This window comes from Phyllobates terribilis, unplaced genomic scaffold (genome assembly GCF_046119375.1).
Source record: "Phyllobates terribilis strain yellow unplaced genomic scaffold, ASM4611937v1 Scaffold_125__1_contigs__length_5108534, whole genome shotgun sequence".
Classification (NCBI taxonomy): Eukaryota; Metazoa; Chordata; class Amphibia; order Anura; family Dendrobatidae; genus Phyllobates; species Phyllobates terribilis.
Window position 1 is genome coordinate 3855833 of NW_027362885.1, and position 15563 is coordinate 3871395.

At 43.7% G+C, this 15563-nt stretch overlaps 1 long non-coding RNA gene across 1 annotated transcript in view; it reads right to left on the reverse strand.

The window, feature by feature from the left end:
* Positions 1-13839: 13839 nt before the first annotated feature.
* The window catches only part of LOC141203882 (uncharacterized), a 314099-nt gene continuing 312375 nt past the window's right edge, over positions 13840-15563 (reverse strand). Inside the window, exon 3 of the long non-coding RNA XR_012274898.1 lies at positions 13840-14037. This is a non-coding gene — a long non-coding RNA (uncharacterized lncRNA). The remainder of the gene's footprint in view (positions 14038-15563) is intronic.

Below are 15563 nucleotides of genomic sequence, written 5' to 3' on the forward strand. Positions count from 1 at the left end.
CCCCCATTTCACCCCTTGATCCTCATATTGTGTCTTCAAATGTCTCCCGCCACTCATATTATGTCTGCAGCGGTCCCATCCTTGCTCCCCAAACTTGTGTCCTCAAATCATCCCCACCCCTGTTACACTAAATGTCCTACACACAGTAAATCTCCCCTAGCCTCGTTACACTAAATTTCCCCCTTCACACAGTAAATCTTACCCAGCTCCATTACACTAAATCATTCCCAAACAGTATATACCCCCTGACATGCAGTAAATATCCCCAACACAGATAGTATACCCCCCGACATGCAGTAAATATCCCCAACACACATGGTATACCCCCCTCCCACACAGTAAATATCCCCCAGCCCCTCATTACATTTAATCTTCGGTGTCTTCAGCTCAACTGCTGTGGAGCATTTTCCACCAATGTTCTTCACATTTCTCAGCACCGGTGAATGACGCTAGCAGCATGATCACATGGTCTGATCGCGCTGCTGGCATCGCTCTGACCCAGCGGTGAGAACTTCAATTGTTCACTGGGAGCCAGCGGGTTGCATGTTCTGTGCGGCCACCGGCGAAGATTAGACCACCGCATTAGGCTGCCCGACTGCGCCCCCTTGCCAGCTGCGCTTGGGGCACATGCCCTGGCTACCTTCCCCTAGATATGCCTCTGGTCTGGGGGACAACTACCATAACGCACAGGAGCTGTGGACTGAGATCAAACAGCAGCTAGATAATATAATATTGTCACTCAAATTGAATAATTTTTTTTTTGTTCATTGAAATCATATTTGTCAAATTGTGTTTGCAGATAACAGGAGGTGCTGGTTTTGTTGGGTCTCATCTCACAGACAAGCTTATGATGGATGGCCATGAGGTTACAGTAGTAGACAACTTTTTTACTGGTAGGAAAAGAAATGTGGAGCACTGGATTGGCCATGAGAACTTTGAGCTCATTAATCACGATGTTGTGGAACCACTTTACATTGAAGGTAAACACTTCATTCTTTTCTGGGGCATTCCAGCTTCTTCAGTCTCTTTATTGATCATGTAGACTTTTTTTATTTTTTCCATCCATCTGAAGGACCAGCCTAAAAAATTAAGTGCTACAGTCAAAAGTATTTTGTAATAGGTTTACTGAAGGTAGACCCTATATGGCCAAAAGTAGATGACCAATATTCCTAATTTTTCTAGTTAGTATTTCGACTACATCTATTGCAAACAGATGCGAAAAGTCAAGCACACAGCCATGCCATTTTCAAATATAAGTAGTAATAGAAAGTTCTTACGTTTTAAAGAATTGTGAATATGAAGCTTGAAATTGGTCTCCATGGTCAAACAGCTTCTTTAAGCCTAAGATCACAATGCCAAGCATCGGCAGTAGGGGTGTAAAACACATCCACCACTGAGCTGTGGAGCAGTGGAAATATTCTCTGCAGTTATAGGGAATCTGTCACCAGCTTATGCCACCGCAACATGATGTAGAGGCAGGGACCTTGTTTCCAGCAATGTTTAACTTGCTGGGGTGTTTGCTGTAGTTTTGATAAAATTGGGGTTTTAGCTGCTGCAGATCTACCAATATATATATATATATTTTTTTAAATGCTGAGCTCTGTATAACACGGTCCATGCCACTGACAGCTTTCTGTACTGCTGCCAATCAGTGCTGTGAGCGGAGTTATACAGAGCTAATCAATATGGAGGACTACCTGGAAGAAGGCTTGCTAGTTCTTAACTGACTTGCTGTTTAAAACAGGGTGTGTGGTGTGTGTGGTGTGTGTGTGTGTGTGTGTGTGCGGTGTGTGTGTGGTGTGTGTGTACAGTACAGACCAAAAGTTTGGACACACCTTCTCATTTAAAGATTTTTCTGTATTTTCATGACTATGAAAATTGTACATTCACACTGAAGGCATCAAAACTATGAATTAACACATGTGGAATTATATCCTTAACAAAAAAGTGTGAAACAACTGAAAATATGTCTTATAGTCTAGGTTCTTCAAAGTAGCCACCTTTTGCTTTGATGACTGCTTTGCACACTCTTGGCATTCTCTTGATGAGTTTCAAGAGGTAGTCACCGGAAATGGTCTTCCAACAATCTTGAAGGAGTTCCCAGAGATGCTTAGCACTTGTTGGCCCTTTTGCCTTCACTCTGCGGTCCAGCTCACCCTAAACCATCTCAATTGGGTTCAGGTCTGGTGACTGTGGAGGCCAGGTCATCTGGCGTAGCACCCCATCACTCTCCTTCTTGGTCAAATAGCCCTTACACAGCCTGGAGGTGTGTTTGGGGTCATTGTCCTGTTGAAAAATAAATGAAGGTCCAACTAAACGAAAAATGGATGGAATAGCATGCCGCTGCAAGATGCTGTGGTAGCCATGCTTGCTCAGTATGCCTTCAATTTTGAATAAATCCCCAACAGTGTCACCAGCAAAGCACCCCCACACCATCACACCTCCTCCTCCATGCTTCACGGTGGGAACCAGGCATGTAGAGTCCATCCGTTCACCTTTTCTGCGTCGCACAAAGACACGGTGGTTGGAACCAAAGATCTCAAATTTGGACTCATCAGACCAAAGCACAGATTTCCACTGGTCTAATGTCCATTCCTTGTGTTCTTTAGGCCAAACAAGTCTCTTCTGCTTGTTACCCGTCCTTAGCAGTGGTTTCCTAGCAGCTATTTTACCATGAAGGCCTGCTGCACAAAGTCTCCTCTTAACAGTTGTTGTAGAGATGTGTCTGCTGCTAGAACTCTGTGTGGCATTGACCTGGTCTCTAATCGGAGATGCTGTTAACCTGCAATTTCTGAGGCTGGTGACTCGGATAAACTTATCCTCAGAAGCAGAGGTGACTCTTGGTCTTCCTTTCCTGGGGCGGTCCTCAAGTGAGACAGTTTCTTTGTAGCGTTTGATGGTTTTTCCAACTGCACTTGGGGACACTTTCAAAGTTTGCCCAATTTTTCAGACTGACTGACCTTCATTTCTTAAAATAATGATGGCCACTCGTTTTTCTTTACTTTGAATTTGTATTATGGCAAGAAAAAAGCAGCTAACAGTCTATTCAGTAGGACTATCACCTGACTAATGCACAACACAACTGATGGTCCCAACCCCATTTATAAGGCAAGAAATCCCACTTATTAAACCTGATAGGGCACATCTGTGAAGTTTAAACCATTTCCAGTGACTACCTCTTGAAGCTCATCAAGAGAATGCCAAGAGTGTGCAAAGCAGTCATCAAAGCAAAAGGTGGCTACTTTGAAGAACCTAGAATATAAAACATAATTTCAGTTGTTTCACACTTTTTTGTTAAGTATATAATTCCACATGTGTTAATTCATAGTTTTGATGACTTCAGTGTGAATGTACAATTTTCAAAGTCATGAAAATACAGAAAAATCTTTAAATGAGAAGGTGTGTCCAAACTTTTGGTCTGTACTGTGTGTGTATATATATATATATATATATATATATATATATATATACATATACACAGTGCCTACAAGTAGTATTCAACCCCCTGCAGATTTAGCTGGTTGACACATGCGGAATTAACTTGGCATTGTGACATTTGTACTGTAGATCAGCCTGGAAGTGGGAAATGCACTGCAGCAAATTTTTTTTTTTTTTTAAAACGTTAAAAGTTAATTCAGAGTGTCATTTATTATTCAACCCCTCAAACCACAAGAATTCTGTTTGGTCCCCCTAAAGTATTAAGAAGTAGTTCAGGCACCAAGAATAATGAGCTTCACATGTGTGGATTAAAGATCTCTTTTGCCAGCCTTTTCTGACTATTTAAGACCCTCCCCAAACTTGTGAACAGCACTCAGACTTGGTCAACATGGGAAAGACAAAGGAGCATTCCAAGGCCATCAGAGACAAGATCGTGGAGGGTCACAAGGCTGGCAAGGGGTACAAAACCCTTTCCAAGGAGTTGGGCCTACCTGTCTCCACTGTTGGGAGCATCATCCGTAAGTGGAAGGCTTATGGAACTACTGTTAGCCTTCCACGGCCTGGACAGCCTTTGAAAGTGTCCTCCCGTGCCGAGGCCAGGCTTGTCCGAAGAGTCAAGGCTAACCCAAGGACAACAAGGAAGGAGCTCCGGGAAGATCTCATGGTAGTGGGGACATTGGTTTCAGTCAATACCATAAGTAACGTACTCCACCGCAATGGTCTCCGTTCCAGACGAGCCCGTAAGGTACCTTTACTTTCAAAGCGTCATGTCAAGGCTCGTCTACAGTTTGCTCATGATCACTTGGAGGACTCTGAGACAGACTGGTTCAAGGTTCTATGGTCTGATGAGACCAAGATCGAGATCTTTGGTGCCAACCACACACGTGACGTTTGGAGACTGGATGGCACTGCATACGACCCCAAGAATACCATCCCTACAGTCAAGCATGGTGGTGGCAGCATCATGCTGTGGGGCTGTTTCTCTGCCAAGGGGCCTGGCCATCTGGTCCGCATCCATGGGAAGATGGATAGCACGGCCTACCTGGAGATTTTGGCCAAGAACCTCCGCTCCTCCATCAAGGATCTTAAGATGGGTCGTAATTTCATCTTCCAACAAGACAACGACCCAAAGCACACAGCCAAGAAAACCAAGGCCTGGTTCAAGAGGGAAAAAGTCAAGGTGTTGGAGTGGCCTAGTCAGTCTCCTGACCTTAACCCAATTGAAAACTTGTGGAAGGAGCTCAAGAATAAAGTCCACATGAGACACCCAAAGAACCTAGATAACTTGGAGAAGATCTGCATGGAGGAGTGGGCCAAGATAACTCCACAGACCTGTGCCGGCCTGATCAGGTCTTATAAAAGACGATTATTAGCTGTAATTGCAAACAAGGGTTATTCCACAAAATATTAAACATAGGGGTTGAATAATAATTGACCCACACTTTTATGCTTAAAAATTAATAAAATTCAACTGAGCAACATAACTTTTTGGTTTGTAAGATTTATGCTTCTGTTCATAAAACCTACTCTCGTTTGCAGTTTGAAGGCTCTAACTTATTTGCATCTTATCAAACCAGCTAAATCTGCAGGGGGTTGAATACTACTTGTAGGCACTGTATATACACACTAGATGGTGGCCCGATTCAAACTCATCGGGTTTTCTAGAATATGTATGCGGTACACCGGGCGCAATCAGCACAGCGGTGTTTAAATTTGGCGCCAATATCGCTGATTGGCGAACCGTATTACTGAGGACCAGACCAATCAGCGACGCGGGATTTCCTGGACAGACAGACGGGATAAGACGATTATATATATTAGATATACACATATACATACACACACACACACATATACATACTCTGGTGTGAAAAAGTGTTTGCCCCTTTCCTTGCATATTTGTCACACTTAAATGTTTCAGATCACAAAACAAATTTAAATATTAGACAAAGATAACACAATGAAACACTTAATGCAGTTTTTAAAAGGAAGGTTTTTATTATTAAGGGAAAAGGAAATCCAAACCTACAGGGGCCTGAGTGAAAAAGTGATCCCCCTCCCTCCTTAAAACATAAATTAACTGTGGTTTGGTGAACTTTCCTAGGCGTGGCCGGCTGATCAAAATTACCCCAAGAGCGCAGCAAAGACTCATCCAAGAGGTCACAAAAGACCCCACAACAACATCCAGAGAACTGCAGGTCTCACTTGCCTCAGTTAAGGTCAGTGTTCATGACTCCACCATAAGAAAGAGACTGGGCAAAAATGACACGCATAGCAGAGTTCCAAGACGAAAACCACTGCTGAGCAATAAGAACATAAAGGCTCATCTCAGTTTTGGCACAAAAAATCTTGATGATCGCCAAGACTTTGGGGAGAATACTCTGTGGATTGACAAGACAAAAGTTGAACTTTTTGGAAGGTGTATGTCCCATTACATCTGGCGTAGAACTATCACTGCATTTCAAAAAAGGAACATCATACCAACAGTAAAATATGGTGGCGGTATTGTGATGGTCTGGGACTGTTTTGCTGCTTCAGGACCTGGAAGACTTACTGTGGTAAATGGAACCATGAATTCTGCTGGTTAAACAAAAAATCCTGAAAGAGAATGTCCGGCCATCTGTTCATGACCTCAAGCTGAAGTGCACTTGGGTTATGCAGCAGGACAATGATCCAAAACACAGCAGTAAGTCCACCTCTGAATGGCTTAAGGAAAACAAAATTAAGACTTTGCAGTGGCTTAGGCTTAGTGCCCACGATGCAGAAATGAAGCAGAAATTGTATTTGCATGCGTATTTGCCATGCGTTTTTCCAATGCATTGTATAGGCAAATACGTATGCAGAAATGCACAAAAATTGGTCATGTCCGTATTTTTTCTGCGAGTAAAATCTGCGCAGAAAAAATACGGACCATGTGCACAGAACTTGCAGAATGTCATAGGAAGTCATGGGATAAGGTATGCAATGCGTTTCTGGAGCGTTTACGCGCTGCAAATATGCACCAAAATATGCACCAAAAACGCATCGTGGGCACACAGCCTTAGTCAAAGTCCTGACCTTAAGAAAGCGGTTCATGCTCAGAAACCCTCCAATGTGGCTAAATTACAACAATTTTGCAAAGATGAGTGGGCAAAAATTCCTCCAGAGTGTTGTAACAGACTCATTGTCAATTATCCCAAACACTTGATTGTAGTTGTTGTTGCTGAGGGTGCTTCAACCAGTTATTAGGTTTAGAGGGCCATCACTTTTTCACACAGGGCCCTGTAGGTTTGGATTTCTTTTTCCCTTAATAATTAGGATCTTCATTTAAAAACTGCATTTTGTGTTTCCTTGTGTTATCTTTGTCTAATATTAAAATTTGTTTTGAGATCTGAAATATTTAAGTATGACAAACATGCAAAAGAATTAGAAATCAGGAAGGGGCAAACAACTTTTCACACATACACATATACATATATATATATTCATCCCACAATGTCACATTCACCGCAGGAGAGAGGGATTGGTAAGATGGGACAACCATTACAAACCAGCCACCTGATCAGACGTTATTGAACACCTTTCCAGAAGCTTTAATCAATCTTATCTACTGTTATTTTCTGAAGAGAGGAAACAAATGTCCTAAAAATAAAAAAATGAAAGTTAAAAAAAATAAAATAATAATAATAATAGGCTCACCTCCACTATGAGCATTTTTTGCTCTTCTAATAATCCAAGCTTTCCTAATTGTTCTTCTATTTGCTCCTGCGTCTTCATATTCCTCTCCAGCACAAATGATGCATGCTGGGGCTGTAAGAGCTGTAATAGAGGCCTAGAAGAACCATCAGAGGTCAGGCCGATCTGGTTACAGCAAGAACACAGATACACGCTGTATAAGACAATGGTATGGAAACAAGATTGTAAAAGGAGTTATCAAACACTTTTATACTCCACTGGATAGGTCATTAATATAAGATAGGTGGGGGTCCAACCATCGGCCCCCCGATGATCAGCCGCCATCACCTCTGGCAAGATGCAGGCAATGTTCAAAGTGGAACAAAACCGCTCCGTACACTGCGGCCGCTGCCGGGTGCAGACCAGCTATTGAGGAGTACCGGAGGTGATCTGCAGCACCAGGCAGTGGCCACTGGGGTGCGCTCTGTGCACAAGTTACATCCGGCCGTTGCCAGAGCTATAAACAACTTATTGGTGGGGAGCCAAGAGTCGGACCTACAACCATCTGATATAGACCACCTATTTTATGCATAAATCATCTGCATTAAAGTATTAGAGAACGTCTTTAAGAGCCCTGCATTTTCAGAGCCAAACTTCAGTCAACATCTAATAACCAATTACAATATGTTTCTTAGGACTCGTTCACACGAATGTATTTTCAGTAGGAAAGTTGTCTGTGGAACAAATGGACAGCACTCAGACCAATGCTATTCAATGGGAAAGTGCAGAGGAGTCATTTTTTTTTTTTTGTCACTGATCGAATCTGTGTGTGAGCAAAAAATAAAGAAAGAAAATGGCAGCATGTCCTCGTTTCATCCGTCAGACAAGATTCACCCATTCAAGTCTATGGGTACAGAAAAAATCTGCTTTAGGCTATGTGCCCACGTTGCAGAAATGAAGCAGAAAATTTCTGCTTCATTTCTGCAAGTCCTCTCCCGGAAAAACGCATGCGGAATTCCGCACGCGTTTATCGCGCGTTTATCACGCGTTTTCCACATGCGGAATTGCCTTGCGTTTTTTATGCATTGGACAAAGGCAATTCTGCTTGCGGAAACGCAAAATTAATTGACATGCTGCGGATTTTTGAACGCAGCATAAACGCTGCGGAAAAATCCGCAGCATGTGCATAGAACTTGCGGAATCCCATTGGGGACCATGGGTGCGGGTTACCAAGCGTTTTACAAGCGTTTCCGCTGCGGAAATTCCGCATCAAAAACGCTTGAAAAACGCTACGTGGGCACACAGCCTTATACAGATACATTGCAATCCTGTAGCCCTGGAAACTGTAAATGGTTAAAAAGCCAGATTAGATCTGGACTGCACATGGATGACAAGTGAGAAAAGAATTCTCCCACTTTTCTGGATGAAACTCTGAATGATATTTTATCTGCTTGTGTGAACAGGCCCTTAGAGGTCTCGACAAGACGGAGGAGCTGATCCAGAGTGTCCAGGTAAAGCTAGCAGTCCAGGTAATGGCGGATACGGAGGCAACCATCCACATCGTGCTCCATGCCCTTCTAATCTGACGTCCGTGACAGTGATGCTCAGTGTAAAGCCTGAGCTCAGGAGATGTGGGCTCGGACCCTGTTCAGACACACTGGAACTGATCAATCTCCATTCAACATTATGAACATAAAACTGGAGCACTGGCCCCACTCAAATATATTGTATTATGGTCAAATCATTCCCTTTAGGAACTGAGTGCTGTGTAATAGAGAAGGATAAGGCCCCCCGTATACAGCAATCTATTCTCTGATAGGCGAGAGGGAAGAGACGTCATCTCCTCCTTTCTGATAATGTCCCCTGTATCCTGGTGACAGTGATTGTGCCATCCCAGCAGGTGACACTAGAGCCGCTCCCCGCTCTTAGGCTATGTGCCCATGAAAACGCTTGTAAAACCGTCTGCCATGCAAAGCAATGTGAATTCGGATGTGCTGTGCACATGATGCGCTAATTAGCGCGTCGCATTCGCATTGCGTTGCAAAACGCAGCATGACCATTTCTACCGCGATTACGCCGCAAATTCGCGGCCATTGAAAAGCAGCAACCCCGCAGGTATATGTGGATTTGCTGCGTTTCAATTAAATTCAATGGCCGAGAATTTGCAGCGTAATCGGGGTGCGTGTGCTACCCAGGATGAAGAAGAGACTACAACTCCTCTTCATCCCGGCTACCAAGCGGTGAAAAAAAGAAATAAATAAGTTAAAAATAAAAACCCTGTATACTCACCTCTCCGGTCTGCTCCCGGCGGCGTCCTCTCTCCTCGCCGTCCAGCGGTGTACTTGCAGGACCTGCGGTGACATCATTTAGTCAGCTGATGGTCACGCGACTGCTGACGTCAGAGGTCAGGTGATGGTCACGTGACCATCAGCTGACTAAATGACGTCACCGCAGATCCTGCCAGTATACCGCGGGACGCTGAAGAGAGAGAACGCCGCCGGGAGGAGACTGGAGAGGTGAGTATACAGGTTTTTTTTTATTTTTAACTTTTTAATTCTTTTTTTTTTTTTTTACTATAGATGCAGCATTTAAAGCATCGAAGTTGGTCACACAATATAAATCCATGCCGGTTGCATGGATTTATATTGTGTGACCAACTTGTCAAGCACTTTTCCAAGTTATGCTCAAAATCACTTGGAAAAGTGCTTGAAAAAACGCTGAAAAAACACTTCTCTCTGGCAGAAAAAATACATGTAAATCTGCATGTAAATCTGCATGTAAATCTGCCAGAGAGAGGCAAAAACGCTCTGCATCAAATCTGCTACGTGTGCACATAGCCTTAGCGTGTATGTGCTGTACTTATCATTCAGGACTGTGCAAAGACCTGCCTGTGACCAGAAGAACAACAAGGCTGTGTGCACACGCTGCAGATTTGGTGCGTTCTTCAATGGAACAGACTGCCACGAGAGGTGGTGAATTCTCCTTCAATGGAAGTCTTCAAACAGAGGCTGGACAGACATTTGTCTGAGATGGTTTAGTGAATCCTGCATTGAGCAGGGGTTGGACACTAGGACCCTGGAGGTTCCTCCAATTCTAATGTTCTAGGATTCTATGTATAAACACCAGCTGCAATCTTCCATGGAGAAGTAACTGTGGTTTCAGGAGAACTTGCAGCAGAAGGTCTGTGCCTTCCGCTAGCTCCTCCCCCTTCCGCTAGCTCCTCCCCTTCCTTCTTTAAAGAGTATTAATAGCACTAACTGTCATCTATCTCACTAATAGGAAAGTTTGTCTTCACTGAATACAGATTTTACAGATGTTACCGCGAATTGAGACTGAAAGATCAATCCAGCAGGAAAAAGAAGACTTCTCTGATAAGATTATAAAATTACTTATTTTCATGTGTAATATTAATTTACAAAACAAAAATTAAAACAACGGTTATTCTTTAACTAATAAAGCACTTAGGACACGGATTCATTAAGACTGGCCATATTCAAGCTGCTCTTGATGAGGGAGCGTGCTGGAGTCAGATGGTCCAGATTCATTAAGTGGCGCATGAATTATGCACTTCTGACAAGTGGTGCGTGCACCCTGCCACAAATCTTACTCCAGTCACGGACTGGAGTAAGATTTCTGGTGTAAGGGAAGCCACAGTTCGCCATGAATTAGACAAGCTGTGGTGCCACACTTCCATCTTGCCCCAACTCTGCCCATTTTGGTGAAGCTGGGCAAAACTGACGTGAAAACACCAAACGTCACAACATTTTTGATCAACTCAACAATGCACAAAAATTGTGACTTTTCAAAGTGATTTACACCAGAATTCTGGCATAATTGCATTGATCAATCAGGACTATAGTGTCCTAAGTTTTTATACTTCATTAAGACATCCTCCTCCTCCCAAGAGGTGGTCCTAGGTACTGACCCTCGCAGTGTTCGGTCACTTCTGCTGCAGGACTGCTCGTCCGGCTTCTCGGTACAGATGAGATCCTCTATATACCTTGCCCTAATGAAGCCGGCACAGGACCACGTCCACAGCTGCTCCCTGTGTGTGGGGGCCGTCCACTTCTATTACAGGGTCCTAGTACGGAGTGATCAGCTCTGGATACAGTGGGGTGGTCTGTTCTGGCAATGTCATGTATACATTGCTGGGGGGCTCCCAGTGATGTCTGAGCACATAAGCTGAATCTATGGCAGTTATGTGATGGATCCTCGCAGTCAGTGATGGAGAGGAAAAGCCTCATGGAAGATTCAGCCGGACAAATCCACAACTGTGGACTGAATGGAGGCAGAGAAATCAGTGGCTGCAAACAAGACATTTCTTCTTGTAGATTCCCCGGATGATTGGGAATAGTTGCTTGAAGATGTAAGACCCCGGTCAGGTGGTCGCTGTTATTAACTCCTTTTGCCTAAAAAAAATACAAATAAAATCTGCAGTCACTTTTGATAATTTTTTGTCACAGCTTCGAGCCTTAGTCTTTCTCCTCTAATTCTATCCAGTAATGGAGATTACAATGATAGCATACACGGTGCCATCTACAGCCCACAATACATTTATATGGAAAGGAGTTATAGAACATCAGAAAATGTCTGTTTTGTCACAGAAACAATCACATTAAATAGGATCTGTCACTTGTCATAAATCTGTGACATTTATTTGGTGTAAATGCCGCTGTTCTTCTGAATCTGGGATTGGTTTATTCCCTTTTCCATCGGCCACTCCACTCCTCTTACTTATAGATTAATCTTGTCCCTTTAGCTAAGTGGTAGTGATACAAAACTCCTCTACATGGGAGGCTTTTTAACCCCTTAATGACCGGAGCATTTTCCATTTTTGCATTTTCATTTTTTGCTCCCCTTCTTCCCAGACCCATAGCCTTTTTATTTTTAGGTCAATATTGCCATGTGAGGGCTTATTTTTTGCGGGACAAGTTGTACTTTTAAACGCCATCACTGGTTTTACCATATCATGTACTGGAGAACGGGGAAAAAAATTCCAAGCGCGGTGAAATTGCAACAAAAAATGCAATTCCACGGTTGTTTTTTTTTTTACCACGTTCACTGAATGCAATAACTGACCTGCAATTATGATTCTCCAGGTCATTACGAGTTTGTAGACACCAAACATGTATAGGTTCTTTTTTATTTAAGTGGTGAAAAAAAAATCCAAAGTTTGCTAAAAATGGCGCCATTTTCCGAGACCCGTAGAGTCTCCATTTTTCGGGATCTGGGGCCAAGTGAGGGCTTATTTTTTGCGTGTCGAGCTGATCGCCCGTTATTTCAATGTTGTGACGACCAAAAAACATAATTCTGGCGTTTAGAATTTTCTCGTTACGCCGTTTACCGATCGGATTAATTCTTTTTTTTATATTGATACAATGGGCGATTCTGAACGCAGCAATACCAAATATGTGTTTTTTCTTTATTATTATTTTATTTTGAATGGGGAGAAAGGGGGCGATTTAAACTTTTATATATTGTTTTACCTTTTTCATATTTTTAAAAACATTTTTTTCCACTTTCTGCCTCTTCAATAGTCTCCACAGGAGACCAGAAGCTGCAGATACCTGATCGGCTCGGCTTCAGAAAGGCGATGAGCAGATTGCCTCTATGTAGCAGAAATGCTCATGTGCTATGAGCGCCAACCACTAGGTGGCGCTCATAGCAAGCAAGACATGACAACCACAGGGGTCTGCTGCAGACCCCGGGTTGCCATGCCCACGCATCGGTAACCCGCGATCACGTGACAGGTCACCGATGGGCGGGGCTAATGTCGCTGGGCAGTAAGGGGTTAAAGACCACTCCGAGTTGGCTAAAAAGACTACTTTACACAAGGCGTAAAGTGCCATATTTTAGAAACTAAGGGGCACAGGAAAGAAAAACAAAATGACGCAGATTCATGAGAACGGAAAAAATTACACATTTATGTCAAGTGACAGCTTCTCTACAAAGGAAGTTGTTCAACAGAAAAAGTTGTCTTAATGTACTTAAAATAAAAACTGATGAAACTTCCTGTAACACGGCTGGGTGTGGACCCACTGCTCCTGGGGCCGGGCTGACCCTGGAGTGGCGTGACTAAGCAACTAACTGGCTTTCACTAGAGCCTCTGGTGGCGAGGATAGTCTTGGCCGCAGGTAGTCGCCAGGTACCACTCCTGATCTCTGCAGGACAAAGCAGGGTTAAATTCCTGCAGAGACCGGCCACGCCCCCTAAGGCCAAATGGAAAACACCATGCTGTTGCAGCTGTGCAGAGGAGAGCTGCAAGAGGCAAACCTCAGCGAGCCGCCCTGATGGGAGGAGACGCCGAACGCTGACGATGGAGAGTAGGACGACGCTGAGGAGGCACGTGAGTTACTGCTGTGACAGCACCCCCCTGACGCCCCACTGTTCTTTAGGCCAACCCAACGGAGAAACTGCTCAAAAATCGCAGGGGGGAAGAGGGGGGAGAACGATGTTGTCGGCAGGCTCCCAAGACCTTTCCTCAGGACCGAAACCCCTCCAATCAACTAGACAGGCAGGTGTGGAGAAATGCTGCACAGTGAAAATGGTTTAAAATGTAGAAGTGTCTATTTTTATCAATTAACAAAATACAAAGTGAATGAACACAATACATCATCAAAGCATCAATTCTTCTGGATGCACTTACACAGTTTTGAAGGAACTCGACAGGGAGATTGTTCCGAACATCTTGGAGATCTAACCACAGATCCTATGTAGGCTTTCACAAAACCTTCTGTCTCTTCATGTAATCCCAGACAAACTTGATGTTGAGATCAGGGCTCTGTGGGGACATATCATCACTTCCAGGACTCCTTTTTCTTCTTTTTGCCATTTACAGTTCTTAATGACATTGGCTGTATATTTGTGGTCGTTTTGCTGCTGCAGAATAATGTTGGAGGCAATCAGACGCCTCCCTGATGGAATTGTATGATGGAGTCCTTAATGCTGAAAAATACAGGCAGATAATTAGCCATCAATCCTGACTAAATCCCTAACTCCATTTGCTAAATTGCATGGACCATCCACTGTGCTTCACTTGGCAATCAACCTCTGCCTTAACGAGACACGCGTTCCCACAGTGCAGAGCAAATTCACACCACCTCCATACTGCGCAGCACAGCAACCAGGCAGTCTTCAAATTAATATGCCTTGAAGATCGCAGTCATACAGCTGAAGAGTTGTGGACAGCTCTCCAGGCTCAGTTTCAGCAATAGCTGTCTCCGCTGAACCTGGAGCCAGGGAAGGCCATGGACGATAACGGTGCGAACCTGTTTGCGGCTCTACGCCAAGGCGAACCCACACACGTGCTTTGCATGGCTCACGTCCTCAACCTGGTGGTACAGCGATTTCTCCGCCACTATCCCGGCCTGGATGAGCTGCTTCAGAAAGTCCGGAAGCTGTGTGCTCACTTCTGCCGTTCGCACCCCTCATGTCATCGACTTGCATTGATACAGAGGTCTTTCTCCATGATAGTTAACAGGTTGATAGTGATGTGCCAACGCGGTGGAATTCCACTCTGCACATGTTGCAGCGACTGTGGCAGCAGCAACGAGCCCTGACGCAGTATGTCATGTCGTATAGCCTGTGCCAACGCAGTACGGACGTGGGGCGTATCACGTTTACGGAGTGGGAACAGATTAAGGACCTCTGCACCCTTCTGCACAGTTTTGAAATGGCTATTATTAACCCCTTTACCCCCGAGGTTGGTTTGCACGTTAATGACCAGGCCAATGTTTACAATTCTGACCACTGTCACTTTAGGAGGAAATTACTCTGAAACGCTTCAACGGATCCCGCTGATTATGAGAGACTGTTTTTTCGTGACATATTGTACTTCATGATAGTGGTAAAATTTCTTCAATACCACTTGCGTTTATTTGTGAAAAAATTGGAAATTTGGCGAAAATTTTGAAAATTTCACAATTTTCAAAATTTGAATTTTTATTCTGTTAAATCAGAGAGATATTTATTAACTATTTTGTGTAACATAACATTTCCCACATGTCTACTTTACATCAGCATAATTTTGGAACCAAAATTTTTTTTTATTAGTGCGCTATAAGGGTTAAAATTTGATCAGCGATTTTTTTTAGTTCCACAAGGGTAAGAGGAGAAAATGGAACCTAAAAACTGTTGTGCAATTTCTCCTGAGTGCGCCAATACCCCATATGTGGGGAAAATACACTGTTTGGGCGCACGTCAGGGTTCAGAAGGGAAGGAGCACTGTGTGACTTTTTGAACGCAAAATTGCCTGAAATCAAGAGCGGACGCCATGTCGCATTTCTGGAGCCCCTGATGTACCGAAATAGTGGAAACCCCCCACAAGTGACCCCATTTTGGAAACTAGACCCCTCAAGAATTTATCAAAGGGTATAGTGTACATTTTGAACCCAAAGGTACGACAGAATTTGATAACATTAGGTCAACATATTAAATAAGTTGTCATTAGTTTTGAGCGCAAGTGCTCGCTA